Consider the following 17,166-nt stretch of genomic DNA (forward strand, 5'->3'; position numbering starts at 1 on the left):
TCATCGTCGTTCTACTAAATAGAAAATATTATATTTTTTAAAACGTGATTAATGAAAATTTAAATTTTTAAATATTTTTTGACAATACGAGCGAAAACGCCTATCGGGCATGATGGTTCTATTTCAGTTGTTTCATGACGTCACGTTAACAAATCCCTCACAAGCGAAGCGTTTAACAAAAATATTAGACAATTAGTTTGACGTCTGTTATCGCCGCGTTGCAACGACTTGCGGTACAGACGGCTTCAGTGTGCTCGTGCCGTTCGAGCCGTCCACATGGTTTGTTGTGGGTTACTTGGGATAGGCGGGGAGAGTGACTTGAGTGGAAAAGGGTAGCGTTTGATATTTGTCAAAGACACCTTTAACCGTACACACATCGTTCACAAGTGCGTGACTTCTCTCAAGGTCAATCTCTGCCATTCTAGGGTCTTATTTTGGTTACAATTTGATTTGTTAATTAAGTTGTCCTGACAAATGTTGTGAATCATAACCTTTGTTTTACTATATTACTTTTCTTATTTTTGTAATCACCTTTGAGACAGCTAAAACGTCACAATGTTACTTGATGTTTAGTACATTACGATTATTATGTTACTTGATGTACTAAACATCAAGTAACATTGTGACGTCACGAAATGGACGACAGCGTTTTTGACATTTGGAAAATTTTAAATATACATGATTTTTAAAATAAGTTTTTGAAATCCTTAACTTTTACTAATTAATATCGATATATTTCGGACCCTTATTCCTTGTACTACACGAAATTAATATTGCATTAAACTTAATATGAGTCAACTACCCTATGATCAGTTCGCAAACTGGAAATTTAAAGTCGCCACGTCTGTCGTTGCTCTCGCGCCGCCCGACATTTGGTTCTCGCGAATGCGTTGCATCCTCCGGCATTTTATTCCCGTTTTCAAAAGGAACTTAAAAATCGTTTCGAATCGACCTCCTTTCAGTCAGTTAAATCGAAAGTTTCGGGCGTAATCAACAGCAATAATGACAACAACTTAATACATCGTTGAAACCATTAATTTGTCGAGTACCTACATTGGCGACCGGCGAGCGCCGCGGCCGCGACGAGCGCCCCTCGGCAATAAAAGGGGAACATTTTGAATATCTTAATGCCGAAGACGGAGAGCGAGGGCTGCTGAGACGATAAATTAACAGCTATCGTCCGGACTCATCGTATCGTGCGACCTGCGGGGCGACAGCTGTGTGGACGGGGGCATTGTGTCAATGTTAACATTAACTTGTTTTGTGATACATTTTGGCTAAACCAACCGAACCGCTTCGTTGAGCAAGCTGATCCTCGAGCTACTCATGTCTCTTGAATTGGCTAGATAGATACCTAAGTTGATACCATTAATGATCTCCTGCTTTGTTTAGCAATGATACACGATATTAGTAATGTATCTACTTATTGTTGTGACAGCGGCGCCTGGCGCGTCGTTATTAATACTAATCGTGAATCAGTGACTGCGTATAGTGGCTACTGGCACTGGCTACTGGCGCTGGCACTGGCTACTGGTACTGGCTACAGATAACGCGGCGACACTCCGACGCCGACGACGACAGAGAACGTTGCTTTCAACAGAATATAGATAATACCGAACGAAGTAGGTCCATGATATTTTGTTTGTTGACAAGCTTCCCAATTCTGGTAAAGATTGTATTGGCGATACAGCGTTCTGAACTTTTGGCATCAAGATTCATGCTGCATCGGAACCGAATCCGATCAGATGCTATCGAATCAAATTAAACAAATATTAAAAAATAAAGTAAAATATCAACACTCTTACTACGTACTAAACTTTAATCTTAATATAGGAAGCATAGTAAAAATTCTGTGTAGGAAGGTACCTAATAACATAACTTCATTTCCACGTCATCCATCAAATGTAAGGTGGCAGGTTGAAGCTCAGACTTATTCAAATGACTGTGTAAACCAATTTATTGTTAACTAATATTTTAAAACAAGATTCGTTGCACTGAAAACTTGAAAGTTATGAGAATATAAAGGTATAGGGTAAAGTACCCAATAGTCATCCTCTTAGTGATTAATTCAATTTGTGTACTAAATATTAAACACTATACATAAAACAATGATTATTTATTTAATTTTTCAAAGAAATCAATAAAATAGTATAATAAAGTTAAAATAGCTTATAGATAAAATCAACAAAAAGCAAATTATGGCACTTTTCTCCAGTGTTCAGTCATCAGTGACGTCACTTCTGCGTCCTGCGCGTCACTTGCGTGCAGCCGTGCAGGCTGTAGCGTGCCCGTGCAGCCGTGCAGCGCACCAAGGAGAGGGCGGCTGCGTGCTGTAAGCGCATCGCGCCCACGCGCTGCCCACTGAGCGCTCGCCCACGGAGCTCGGCCGAGTAGTGAGTACACGCGTTTAACTTTTCTTTCCTACTCATTGACTGGCGCACGCGAGCTCACTTCCGATGCTCGTTTTCCGCACGAACTTCTCAAAGCTTCGAATGCGACAAATCGCTTGGAAGCTCCGCGGTCCGTCGAAGCACTCGTCGGCCGCGCGGGGGAAAAAAATTAATAGCTTCGATGTGATTTGCCTTTCACAAAAGTGCACGAGGAGCAGCCTACTCACGATACGAGACCGAGTTTATAGGGCAAGCTGCGGGCCGCCCGCCGCCCCCGCGCCCCGCGAGCGAGGCCACGCGCTGCAGGCCAGTCAGCCGTCGCCCGTCGCCCGGGAGCCCCGTGCAGTCGCTCGCGCCAGCCTTTTCTCCGCGCCGTTCCGGAGAGACGCGATCTTAGCCGCGAGTGACCCAACGAACCGACACTCGTTCAAAAGTTTATAATTGGATGTGTAAATCGAGTGAAGTGCGAGTGCCCTAGGATAAGGAGTGCATTGTTTGGAAGTGGTTTGACGGCAATTCGAGCCGGTTCCGCGGTCGGCGCCGAACGGCCCCGCCGCCACCGCCGGTGCTTTCTAAACGATCCCGAGAGCGACGGCTGCGACGGTGCTCCGTCTCCGCGACGGACACTCGGAGTGAACTTTTAGTGTGGCTTCGTGCAGGTGAGGCGCCGAACGCACATGACTCATGCGGGCGAGCTGCGGAACTGCAAGCGAGTCCACGCCAAAACCCGACTTGTCTCCTCGACTCGAACTCACAACGAATAACTGCTTTCCCTTGAGCGAGTCGTATCTAAGCTCGCTCAGTACGCGAGGAGGTGTTCAGTAGTTAGCTGCTTTGCCTCAGGACGATCGATAAAAAATTAGAACACAGCCCAAAATAAATTGCTAAGTGTATTACTTAGAGTAGATCCATGTGTAGATCATTAGTTTATGACATTTAATTTGCAGTCGCAGAAAAGTTTTCACAGCGCCTTGTTGCTTTATTTGACGAATGATTTTACTTGAATCATACCTGGACGACTTGAATCATACCTGTTCCATGAATACCACATACATATCTTATTAACACAATAAAGCGTTTGAACAATATCACTGGTCTTAATCAATCTAACCCCGATACGAGTACGACTTAAATATGACTAACGGTAGTGACTCCTCTAAGGTAATAAAATAATTACGTCCTAGCTTCATTGTTGTGTTTATCGATTGCTACAGCAGTGATAGTGCTACAAACTACTACAACAACAACAACTGTCGCCATGTGGCGTGTGCCACGCGAGTGGGTTGAATGGTGCCATCGGAATGCTAGATACAGACTGCTCGAGTCAGATGTCAGAAGTCGGAGCCCGCTGCCCGACACCGACAGAAACTTGTCGGTTTATTTCTCAGTCCTTTTACTTTACGTAAACACTTAACCGAACCTCGAGTAAAATTTCCTTGTAGCCTTGAAAATTAATAACCTCAATTTCTGTTAAAAATGTTAGTCAGCCGTTAAATGGCGCTTATTTGTCATAATGAAATGCAGATGATGAAACATAGAAAATATTACGAACAAAATACACAGAAAGTGACTGATAAGCTGATAAGATACTGGCTTGGGTCACGCAATTCCCAAAAACGCACTTTATTTTATACCTACCTACCTACTTACCTGGCTATACATTATTAAGGTGTTTTGATTAAGGTGGTAGGAATATATCAGTTAAGTAGGTACCTAGTACGAGTAAATACCGTAATATAACATAAATAGCTATACAACTTCATGATACTTATTTGACTAGGTAGGTCTATATACCTACCTAATAAGATATAAATGGCCGACGAATGGCCAGCTAGCCAGATTATAAGAAATCTAAACAAAATAAAGACAAATAATTAACTAATTTTCAATGAAACATACCTATTAGGTAACTTAAATATACCCATTTCAAAAATGAAAGTATGTGTACCTATTACCAACATAATTACCAAAAAAATTATAAAATCTCAGAGGAATACCTACCTAGTATACTACTACTAGCTATTTCGTCGTCTAGATTCTAAGATCTCACACATTTTCTTATCATTCCAAACAATCTAAACTTATCGTAGGTAGGTACCTTAATATTTATTTATCTTGCTGTGCCGTGGGGGAGAAACATTTAAATATTAGGTTTGGGAAAACATAATCATAAGTTATATCATTATTTTTTACAGTTTTTAAATTATGATTTAGGTAAAGTACCCAGTAGTCAGCCTTTTAGTGAGCATTTTAATTTGATTCATTTGCATTTTAAATATTAAATATACATAAAAACAATGATTTTTTTCTGAAAGATACTTAATTTATTTAATTTTCCAAAGAAATTTCCATTCATTAGTATTCATAATATATTCATAACGAAAGTCATTAGTTATGTTAAAATTATAGATAAAATCAACAAAAAACCAATTATAGCACTTTTATCCAGTGCTCAGTCTCATTTTTCTAATGGTCAGCCATGGCATATCCTGTGGTCAGCCTTTATCTTATACTACATAATTGGTACATAGGTATATAGAAAACTGTTATACAAAATGTATATTATGTGTAAAATGTTAATACAAATCACCTACGAGTACATTTTAGATAGAAATTGCTGTATTTAATTTCAACTAAATGTGTATAAGAAAAGTATGAAGAAACCAGTAGTCAGCCCCTATGGCTGAACACGGGATAAACATTAAAAATTCGAAAGCCACAAGTCGGCCACCTTAATTACAACTAATTATACGAATAAAATGCTTGGAAAAGTTAATTATATCGTAAGATAAACATTAAATATTGTAAAACAATATAACAATCCGCTAAAAATCACAATAAATAGACACAAAAACTTACCGTAAGTTCGAACTTGTTGCGTTGAAAAAAATTGCAATAGTGACGACTCTAGTAATGTGTGAGGCGAAGACGCAACCACGAGTAAAGCTCGTTACAGTGGTTGCTAATGAGTCGGAAGTGTGCGTATTAGACAATAAGAAGACAAGGATTCGATTAAACGCTATTTATTTATATTTGTAAATAATGTCTAAAGGCTGACTATTGGGTCCTTTACCCTAAAATTTGATACTTTAAATAATCTGAAAATGCAAACCTGATATAGTCAATGGTATTCGTGGTCCTCATAAAATTCCCTCAATACGTCCAATATTGGTGCATTACGGTAGGCGTCCACTGATCCGCTTTGTACGTATCGAACTCGTCGCATCAAACGGATTTTTAATTTTACGATAGATAAAATCCGTTCAGTGCGATGCGGTTCAGTAGACGCACTCGTATGACTTTCTATACAAAGAATACTAAAATCCATTTGATACGATGCGTAAGATGCAGATCTAGGATATTAACACATATCAAAAATGACAATATAATCGCAGAGATAATAATAATCAAACTTGACCGACTTATTGGTAATCATAACTTTGAATAAATTAGTTTTGAAGAAGAAGAAGAGTGAGAATGGTTCTCACAAACCTGCATTTAAAAAAAACTCTGTGTTTGGATGCCACAACAACAAATAACATGATAGATCGAATAATCTGAGATATGTATAACAATCGACCCATTTCTTAAACAGAAGGTTTGAGTTTGTGAACTATTTGTGTAACACGACGACATTGTGCAAAAACGATCGTAGTCAAAGCGCAGCCGAAACTGGCCAAACCAGGATTAACAGGCAGGTAGATGTTGCTGTGCATTTGGTGAGATTGGAAATAAATTTGATATTTAATATTTATTAGTTACTTCTACACGATAAACATTAAAATCGGATCTCAACAATTTCAACGAGTGGACCGTTCTAGCAGCGGTCAGCACTGACCAACATCGGCGTTGTGTTTCATCAGGACAACGCCACACATGATTGTGTATTTAGTATTTTTTTTTATTCTTTACAAGTTAGCCCCTGATTACTATCTCACCTGATGGTAAGTGATTATGCAAACTAAGATGGAAGCGGGCTAACTTGTTAGGAGGAGGATGAAATCCACACCCCTTTTGGTTTCTACACTACATCATACCGGAACGCTAAATCGCTTGGCGGTACGTCTTTGCCGGTAGGGCGGTAACTAGCCAAGGCCTAAGCCTCCCACCAGCCAGACCTGGACCAATTAAGAAAACCTCAATCGGCCCAGCCGGGGATCGAACCCAGGGCCTCCGTCTTGTAAATCTACCGCGCATACCACTGCGCCACGGAGGCCGTCAATATATCTTATAGTGACTAGTGAAAGCTCGACAAAAACTCCAGGATCTTGATTGGGAAGTTTCGATGCATCTACATAATACACCAACGTGGCCTACGTCTGGCCTGACACTGAGAAATAACCATTACTTTTGGTACACTACAAAACTTTCTTAGCGATGAAAAATAAGTGTCTTTAAGAGAAGACTATGAAAATCATTTAGCTGAGTATCACCAATAGGGACCGAGACTTCTTTAAGAGAAATGTTATAAAGCGATCCTACACCGGAAACAAATTGAAATTACTTAGTAAAACGGTGTATACGGGAAATCCAAGCCAGTATAAATGTCTTAAACTTGAAGTTTAAGTAAAAATAATGAGTTGCTTTTTCCCCAATCCAAAGTAATATTTCCTGATAAGTCATAATGACCTAACAAATGAACTAACTATAAATGGCTGTGTGGTTAGTTTACGAGTACGTTTAAGTAATCGATACAAGCCTAAGCCTGCTTGTAGAGTTTACCTAACAAGAACTGCAGCAAGTACTACCTATATGTATTATAACTAGTATCCAAAGCTGCTCCAGGAGGGTGTTAACCAAACTTGGCTGCGCGGGAGAACGATATGAGCAGAGAAAGGGAATGTTCACATGCCATACATGAACACCTAAACTCTATGTCCTGGTCACAAGTTCCTTGCTCGGTTTGAAGATTTTGTCTTTGCCATAATGCTCTGCGCTGTAAATCCATAAAATGTTTAGATAATCCTTTTATTATTGGCTAAATATAACTAAAAACTACCTATGTTTAATCTAAACTCTAAAGTATGAAAATCTGAACAAGTCAAAGAGAGTAAATTGGGTGTCAGTGAATTTATTATTTTTTCTACTTTAATAACATTCAATAATTATTATTAGTCATTTTCTTTAATGAAGACTCATAAAGACTTATCTTTTACCGACGCTGTATACTATTTCAGCTTTGGAATAATAATTTTGCTCGTAAATTTCGCGAATAAGTCTACATCACAAAAGCTATTTATATCGAAACTTTGTCTCCTTTTCCTACTACCTATACTTGAAGTGTCATTCGATTCGGAATCGCATGAAAATTATCAATTTTTGAAAAAAAATTGAGGGCCGCTCGCAAAATTTGCAAAGTTATAAACAATAAATTAAAAATAAAAAAACCGGCATAGTGCGTGTCGGGCTACGCGCAGTGTAGGGTTCCGATTAAGTTAGCACTTTAATCGCTTATGTTGTATTGCACAAAAATACCGATAATCATACCCCACATTATGGGATAAACCATACATCACTTTGCATGGAAGAAACCAAAACAATTTTTTTTTTAATTTTTTTCCATTTTTATAGACGAAATTAATATATATACCCACACTAAATTGTATCTTTCTAGTTTTAACAAACTCTGAGTTATCTTACTGACAACCTTATCTTTTAAGTTAACAATCGAAGTAGTATGCAATTTTGCAATTGGATCACTATTTACATTAATTTTGGAAAGACGTATTAACCTTGAAGTAGCGACCTTAACTAATGAAAAATGTAAAACTGAAATTGACTTTCAACCTTTATCTAATTAAGTACTGTACTTACCCTCATATGTTATTCATTAGTGCTATGAAATAATTGATAGATAATGTTCATAGTGACACATTTCAAATAAGTTGCCTAGTTAAATTGCGGCCAAACACATTTTTCATACAAAATCTAGGGCAACATGAACTTGATCAAAGGCAACCTCATCTTAAACAACCCATATTCGGCTCACTGCTGAGCTCGAGTCTCCTCTCAGAATGAGAGGGGTTAAGCCAATAGTCCACTACGCAGGCCCAATGTGGATTGGCAGACTTCACACACGCAGAAAATTCTCGTTAAGTATAATGTTATTTACATACCCTCGTCAGTTTTTCAGTCGTGTAAGTAATATGTCAAATTTTATGCTTAATTTGACTGTGAAGGAGATTAATAAATTAAAAAAAAAATTTAATACTGTCTGTTTTCTCCGAATGTACACATAACAATTCTTGTGACCCAAATTCAGATATGTACCGTGAATAGGTTAAACGGGAATGCCCATCCCCGGCCCAGGCCTACCCTACTACTCTACCACTACTCTACCCTACCCTACCCTACCCTACCACCCGGTAATTGACTTAAACATCTAATAAAATCTTGATAATTCTACTTTAACAACAAAATCATTACTTTATTAAAAAAGTTTAGTAGGTACAACGTTTTACTTATAATTATTCATCTTTAATTTGTCCACAACAAGCTAAGATCGTTCAGAGTGACTGCGATATAGCCTGAGCTATACGATATTTTTGAAGACTTACGAGTATGATGTGTTGGTTTGTTCGTTTTCTTGTTGTTAACAGAAAAAAATATACAAGAAATAATACAACTTCATATTATGTTACTTCGCCGCTTTGGTACACCGGCTTCTGCCCTAGAGTAGGTAATAAAAAAAAATAATAAAAGAAGAGAATTAATAAAAAGAAGTGTCCCGACGTCTACTGAAACAGTTGGCGGGGTAGTTAGTTTGGTACCTACTAACTGAGCCGGCACTCTTGTCTTCTTCTGTGGAAGGAGACGTGACCGAGGATGGGCCTTCTGCGCGAGGGCGCATTCGCCTACCATGACGACGGTATCGGCTATATAGCCTGCGATTTTTTAAGTTGGGTTACCTCCTCAGGGTTAGACCTACTTGTGGTGTAACGTGGTTTCGACCATAGAAGTATGGGGGTTAAGTTCCCGGTGTTTAGGGGGAGTAGATTGTTGAGCCTTAAACCGGAAAGTAGGCCCACTTCATAACTTACACTCAACATGCATAACGTTTTACGTTGAATTCCTAACTGATATCAAACGTGTTGCAGCACATTACATTTGTTCTCGTGCAGTAGGTACCTGAGTTGAGTATGTTCGATGGCTATAGCTCAGGGCAAACGATACCGCTAACAACTTTATCTTTGAAAACACTGAGTAAGACAATATTGTTTGTATCTACTCGTAACTTGTATAAGTTGTATGTAGTTTTGGTAGGTATACTTGAAATTTTCTTAGATGTCAATTTTAAACAACAATAATGGCGGACTTTGAACCAAAGACAATCAGTAGGGTTGAGAAGTTAACCGCGGGCATCGTAACGATATCAAGTAGGTATCGTTATAACTGAAATAACTAAACTAAAATATCCGTTACTATACGTCATCCTAAAAAACGAATACGTTCCATATTCGTTTCGTTTTCCAACTTTTCAGTTGTGTGCATTTTAGGAAATTAAATATCATTTTAAGAATATATACTCCAAGGAGAAGAAGTGAATCATGAAATACATGAAAATGTTGGATATAGTAATAATAATAATAATGATAATATAGCCTTTATTTCCAAGTACATAAATTACAAAAATTTTACAGTTTACATTTTTAAAAATTACAAAAGATACAAAAGTTACAAAAAACATTAACATTTCATTTCATTTTGTTGGATATAGTAGCGACATTATTTCCGCATACGAATATTTTGGAAATAAAGTCAGTGGCAATTTATAATGGAAATTTTTAATTTTTAAATTGTTGAAGAAAACAATTGAGAAAAACAAAAAAGCGACAAAAATATTTTTCTACTGAATTAAAGATTATTATTTCTTTCTTTTTTTTACCTTGGTTATACACCACTAGTCCAAATGACAATGTAGAACATAATTGGAATTAATGTACACTTACTGTCAGTCTCTAATTATAATTCGTAACATTTTTCTAGCTCTAGAACCTACTAAATTTATTACCGCATAATGTCATATATTCAAAAATCTTTGTACTGAAGTTTCGGCCCCTTGTACATCACTATCTCTTTAACTTCTTTATATTATATCCTAATAACTCTGACTATCACGATTTACGTATACTAGCCTGACCAGAAAAATAAAAATCTCACCATGTTGCGAAACAAAAGTAATAAATTTTTTTCCATTAGTATTTCAAATCTTTTATTTATTTTTCTGATCCAGCAATAATAATATTCAAGGCGTATTTGTGTATTGTTTTCTTTATTCTTAATTTAAAAATATTGCATGTGGTTGAAGAATATCGTTTATCCGTTTTTTAATAATTTTTGATCGTGCTATATAATTACAAACAATAGGGAGCGCTCGCGCCGCGATCGGTTAAGCTCGGTTTAGGATCAGTTAACTGCGAGCAAAAAGTGCCACATTGTCGCTTCCATGCTCACAGTGAGGTCGTGTCAATGTTTGTTCCATATCATCATTACTTAATTGTTTCGCTTGCAATTGTTAGTTTTGTTATTTATTTGTTGTTTGGTTGTTATATTATTGCTGATTGCTGAGTAGTGTATGACTAACAAAAAAGCGTTACCGAAAATTCCGACTTTCAGATGGGTGGATTTTAGGTTGAATTTCATTTATTTATTAGGTATACTATTTGATTTATTTATTAGGTATACTAAAAATATAAAAAAAAAATATTATGAAAAAATACAACCGACTTCAAAATGTTAACGTACCCACGAAACTAAAAAGGGAAACTATAACATTATTATATTTTCTACTTATTGATCATTTTGAAGTCGCTGCCAAGCCCGTCCGATGTTGACTTAAGTCGTTACTGAAAAAAACACATGACAGACAAAAATAATGTCTGAGAAACAAAAATCTTTACGATAGGGTACACCTTGAATTAATAGATTGAATACACTGGCTTGGCAGAAAATATAATGATATTATTTTTCCCTTTTTTAATTTCGTGGGTACGTTAATATTTTGAAGTCTGTTGTAGATATTTTTTTAAATTATTATGTGTTTTTTCTCAATTGGTTCCTTCAACTATTTTAAAATCAAAAATCTCCAATTAAAATTGCCACTGACTTTATGAAAAAATATTCGTATGCGGAAATAATGTCGCTGCTATGTCCAACGTTTTCGTGTATGTAGATTTACTTCTTCTCCATGGAGTATAATATATTCTTTGGTGCTGTGTTAATAAAGATACACATTTATTTTATTTATAAGCCACAAAGGACACAAATATTAAAATTAAAAAATATGTACATAATTATCGACAAGTTATAATTTCATGTATCTTTCCCGTCTCTTCAATTCATAGACAATCTAGCATTACGAAATGTCAAATTCGCAACATTTTCGTTAATCTGTAGAAATAAAACTTGTTGTGATTTCGTTTTTAGTGAAATAAATGTGATATAATAGTTAAATTACAAGCAGTTTTAATGTAATTCGCGGTGTACGCGTTAAATGAAGTGATGTGTATATAAATGATTTAGTTTAAACGGACAGTTAGTGAGAAATATGTGAATGTCGTGACAACGGATCTTTGTTTACTCTTTTTGCCATGTAAGGAAAAAAATACTATAGATACATGTCTAGTTTTTACTTTTAAGTACTCTCTACAAGCATTACTCACTCAAATAAATTTGGTTTAATTAGGTACTTACTTATTTACAATTATTTTTGTTTGGTATACCTAGGTGGTTTGGTTAGGTAATAGGTGAGAACTAAAATGAGATCTCGCAAGCAATACTTTTAAATGAAACGATTCTCTTGGCAATTGTTGTGAAGTTATTTTCTTTATTGTTTTAATGAGTATCAATTGTAACGTCGACCAGCAACGGAACAGACTCTCCACAGATATTGAATCATGCAACGACGCGCGACGTCCAGTCACGTGTGTACATCTACACATGTATACATATACATGTTGTTGTATCCGTACCTACATTCATTAAAGATAAATTAAAGCTAATAAATTTTACAGTGGTTATTAGGCATTTGTTATTATCTGTGACACTCCTATTATAAGTTATACAATAATGTACTATGATATGTATAGTTCTGTATATACTGTACGCAAATCTCTTGACCAGCAGTTTGTTTTAATAACGTAATAAATATTTTATTTATTTCCTATAAACGTTCGTTATTAGAATATAACACAACAAGTTTGTTTTAGACGTACTTACGTATTAGGTACTCAAGTTTGAGTACGCAATCACGATACGTTTACTCAGCCTGTGACGATACGTTTACAAGACTGTGCTTAATTGTAGCAAGAAATATTTTGTATTACCTACTTAAGTACCAAGAAAATGATCTAATTTAGAAATGGAATCATAAAAACAAATATAGCTCAGAATGTATTCATTCAAGTTTACCTTCTTCAATATAAAGTAAGTAATTTATGTGGAACGAATCTAAAGAAAACGCAAAAAAATCTTGCGCCGCTCACATCAAAGCGGATTGTTATAAAGCCGCGTGTTCCACTGAATTATTATTATTTTTAGAGCAGAGTGACAGCTCCCAGGGCTCACGCAGCTGTTTCACTAACTAGAGGATACTTGTCTCCTTCCTCGGAGCTGGCTCCACCGTGCTCTGCTCGTAGCGACCAGGCGGCAGGCGGCAGGCGGCAGGCGCGCTCAATGTAAACAACAAGAAAACTTTGTGTTTTTGGTTCTCGAATTCCGTTCACGTTTGCGAGTTGCCCTTGATTATTTAATTTTTAACCGACTTCTAACAGCCAGTTTCTTCATGTAAAACTAAAGTAACGGTAAAAGTAGTAAGTAGTAAAGAAGACTTTATTTTCCAGTTTATTTTGATTAAGACAGTCACTGTTACTTACGACGAAGAAACTGGCCGTAATAAATTAATTAAACAAATAAAAAACCCGACTGCATAAATTATACAAAAACTGAAAAGAAAAAAACAAGCTCAGTCCAGAAGTGTAGAAAGCAATTAGAAAACAGTATTTACAAGCAAGAATTTGTTACTTACCTACTACTTATACTAGGTAGGTAAAATGTTGACAATATTTTCAAATTGACGAAACGTGTCCAAATCGAGATACCCGTACCAAGAATACGAGTAGGACTATTATTGATCGTATTCCAGTTTCGGCGTCGCTCTCAACAGATGGCCGACACAAAGCGGCTCCCCCCTCCCCCCGTGCGTGCGGCGCGCTGCGTGTAAACAAACTGTACACGAGCACCGCCCCCCCCCCTCAGCCGACCGAGCACCGACTCACGAGCAAGCTGTTACCGAAACCCCGATCGCCAAGTCCACTTTAATTTAAAGTCCTTTCATGAAAAAAGTCTCTCAGACGCGGAGCTAATGGCGCTCATTGTCAGTTTTTAATTTTAGTTCAGATTTTAGCCGCAGGACTTCTTTCATGAAAATAACTCTACCTGGCACTACGCCTGGCAATGACAGTTTACACAACCACACGTACGTTCGTCTTTAAAGAGTAAAAAAAAATCTTTTGAAGGTTTGGGTGTACTCTTTCTATAACAAGATCCCCAAGACTGTGATGGACCTGCCAATGCATAGCTTTAAGCAATGTGTTAAAAACATTTATGTACTTAATCGAGGTTACTACACCATTGATGAGTTCCTTAATGATAAAGATGCTCGGAGGCCGTTGGATCAGCTTCCACGTACACACAGGAAGTAAAACTAATAAAACTAAAAAAGTCAATTGTAAATTATAATATTGTATGATTTTTTTTTTAAAGATCAATTTTTAAGTTTCTTGCCGTTTTCTTCTCAACAAAACCAGCCCTCCAAACCGGTGGTAGAATCTTTACAAATAGTCAACTGACGAGTCAAAAGTGCTTGTAAACTGAGCCTACTTGAAATAAATGATTTTACGTCTGATGATAGGCATACATATTATCGGAATTTAATACATTTTTGAAATTACCCTTATTTTAAAGCCACATTATTGAATAACTATAGTAGGCAAAGAATATAATATAATACTTTAAGGAGAAGAAGTGAGTCTACACTCTACATACACGAAAACGGTATGATCCCGTCGAACAAGTACCTTATACAAACAGCTACACTAGCCGACGCCGCGCGTTTTCACCCGCGTGGTTCCAGTTCCCGTAAGAGTACGGGGATAATATATAATAAAATAGCCTATAGCCTCGACTAGTAAGTAAGACTAGTAGTTTCTGAGATTAGCGCGTTCAACCAAACAAACAAACAAACTCTTCAGCTTTATATATTAGTATAGAGTATAGATATAGATGCAAAAACGAGAAGGTATCATGTAGTGATTACTTAGTTAGGTAAGTACTTACAAACTTAATCCAAAGTGGTTAATGAAGTCATGTTAAAAACAACAGGATTATTGAGCAGAAAAGTTTCGTTTCATCAGCACAGTGCGCGAGTTTATCACATGCAGTGGCGTATCTAGGGGGGCCTGACCCTCGATATCAAGTCTATTATTATTATCATAATAGAATTACATATCGGTAGCCCAGAATCCTAGGGTGGGCACAGGTTTATTTTAGGGTGGGCACAGCCCACCCAACCCTCTATATACGCCTATGTTCACATGACGTAGCTCCATCAGGTTTTTATCTATTTCTCAAGCTGAACAAAAAAACACTTATGAGGTCAAAAACTTTTCACAAATGAAGAGGTCAAGGTCTGGAGGTGTAGTCTATACATTTTTGAAGGCTTCGATGAAAAGAAAATTTGAGCTGGTATAGTAGCGTTTCCAGGTCGGTGAAAGTGTATAGAGCTCTGAGGAGAACAATAATTATGTTAAAAAATAAATTAACACTAAATAAAAAACTACTCGTACATTGCTCTTGTACTAGAATACATTTTTTTCATCTTGTATACTCTATTACAACCCCTGTATTTTTAGTTTGAAAAACCCATAGAAATTAACGAAAAGTTAAAAAAATATATTATTGCACTATAAGGGACAGATGTTTGTTTGATGTTTTGTTACGTGGCACGAAACAAAATTCACCGGGTCCTCTACCAGGTAGCTCTAGCTACCTAGCTAGAACTACCTGGTAAAGTAATAAAAAAAGAAAGATTCAAGGCCAGCCTTTTGACGTACGATTTGAATTGGGTACTTAGATTTATCTAAACATCTGCTGCAAAAAAAAAACAACCGACTTCAAAAACGTACTTAAACGTATACATGAAACTGAAAAGCAAAACTAACATTATAATGTTTTCTATCTACTGATCAGTTTGAAAGTTGAGCCAAAACGATCAATAAATCACACCTATACTCTTAATTGTTTTCAATTGTATATAGGACGGTCGGTAGTCGATGAAAAGTTATGCGAGGTCTTAAATTATAATTAAGTAATTAGTCCGGCCAAATTGGACCAAAAACAAAACTTACTATTTTGCTGAAAGTATCGGTTTTCCACCAGGAGTTCTGCTGTGATTCCATCATCACCTGGTGCCTTGTTGTTGTTCTCAAGTTGTTCGAGAGCCATACTAAACTCGTCTAGGCTGACGTCCGGGATATCTTCGGTATAGTGTCCAGTCAATTTGGCTCTAGGATCTTTGACCAAATTGTCAACAGGCTTTTGGGTAGAAGTCCATAGAACTTCTCGACCTCACTCAAGATCTCAGGTTTAGAAGAAACGACATTGCCCTGATCGGTCTTCAAACGCGTTAACTGTCTTCGTCCAATAGACAGACGCTCGGTCATCAAGGATTTAAAGTAATAAAAAAAAAAGACTGTCGCATGTCTGCGGTTTAGAGATCCGTCTGTTGATCTGACGGTATTTTCACGCGTCTGTTGAAGACTGCAATCTCATTTGTTGTCTCTCCTCCATGAGCTTGAGTGTATGGCATGGTCCGAGAACTTTTTGTACGGTGGGTTTTGAAAAACATAGACGCGACCGTATGGACAATAACTGCCTACTTGCTTAAATTTACAAATTAATTCATCTGTGTTAAATCTAATATATAAAATTCTCGTGTCACAGTTTTCGTTGCCATACTCCTCCAAAACGGCTTGACCGATTTTGATGAAATTTTTTGTGCTTTTCCGGTATCTATGAGAATAGGCCAACACCTATTTTTAACCGACTTCCAAAAAGGAGGAGGTTCTACGTTCGGCTGTATGTATGTCTTTTTTTTTTTTTTTATGTATGTCCAGCGATAATTCCGTCATTTGTGGACCGATTTTGAAAATTCTTTTTTTGTTTTGAAGGGTTTAATTCCAGGGTGGTCCCATTTTTTTCATGTCAGGATCTGATGATGACATCCTGGAGAAATCGAGGGGAACTTTCGAAAATCGTAGAGACGGCTAGTGCGTTTGCCACCTTCTGATCAGTTTGAAGGCGGTGCCAATCCAGTGTCATGTTTTAATTAAAGCCGTTTCTGAAAGAACCACAGAAATTTTGTAATTTAAACGGCTTAAATTAAAACATCACTGGCTTGGCACCGCCTTCAAACTGATCAGAAGGTAGCACATAGGTAAGATGTTATTTTTTGCTTTTTAGTTTAGGCTAACTTTTGAGTTGGAAGTCGGTTGAATTTTTTTATTAAATTTTTTTTATACCCCTAATTGTTATTCGAATCGTCCGTGGGTAGTTGTAGGGTAGGGGTACGGTAGGGGTAGGGTAGGGGTGGGGTAGAGGTAGGGTAGGGTAAGGTAGGGGTAGGGTAGGAGTAGGGGTAGGATAGGGGTAGTTGAAAGTTTACATCGAGTTTCACGCGGACGAAGTCGCGGGCGTCCGCTAGTTGTTATACAAAAAA

General features: G+C 37.1%; 1 protein-coding gene across 2 annotated transcripts in view; it reads left to right on the forward strand.

Annotated features, from left to right (window-relative positions):
* Positions 1–2,134: 2,134 nt before the first annotated feature.
* LOC112052112 (fat-like cadherin-related tumor suppressor homolog) overlaps positions 2,135–17,166 on the forward strand; it is a 70,615-nt gene continuing 55,583 nt past the window's right edge. For both annotated transcript variants that reach the window (XM_052882248.1, XM_052882249.1), the window contains exon 1: positions 2,135–3,049. The gene's annotated coding sequence lies outside the window, so the exon portion shown is untranslated. The remainder of the gene's footprint in view (positions 3,050–17,166) is intronic.

The sequence above is a fragment of the Bicyclus anynana genome, chromosome 6 (assembly GCF_947172395.1).
Source record: "Bicyclus anynana chromosome 6, ilBicAnyn1.1, whole genome shotgun sequence".
NCBI classification, from domain to species: domain Eukaryota; kingdom Metazoa; phylum Arthropoda; class Insecta; order Lepidoptera; family Nymphalidae; genus Bicyclus; species Bicyclus anynana.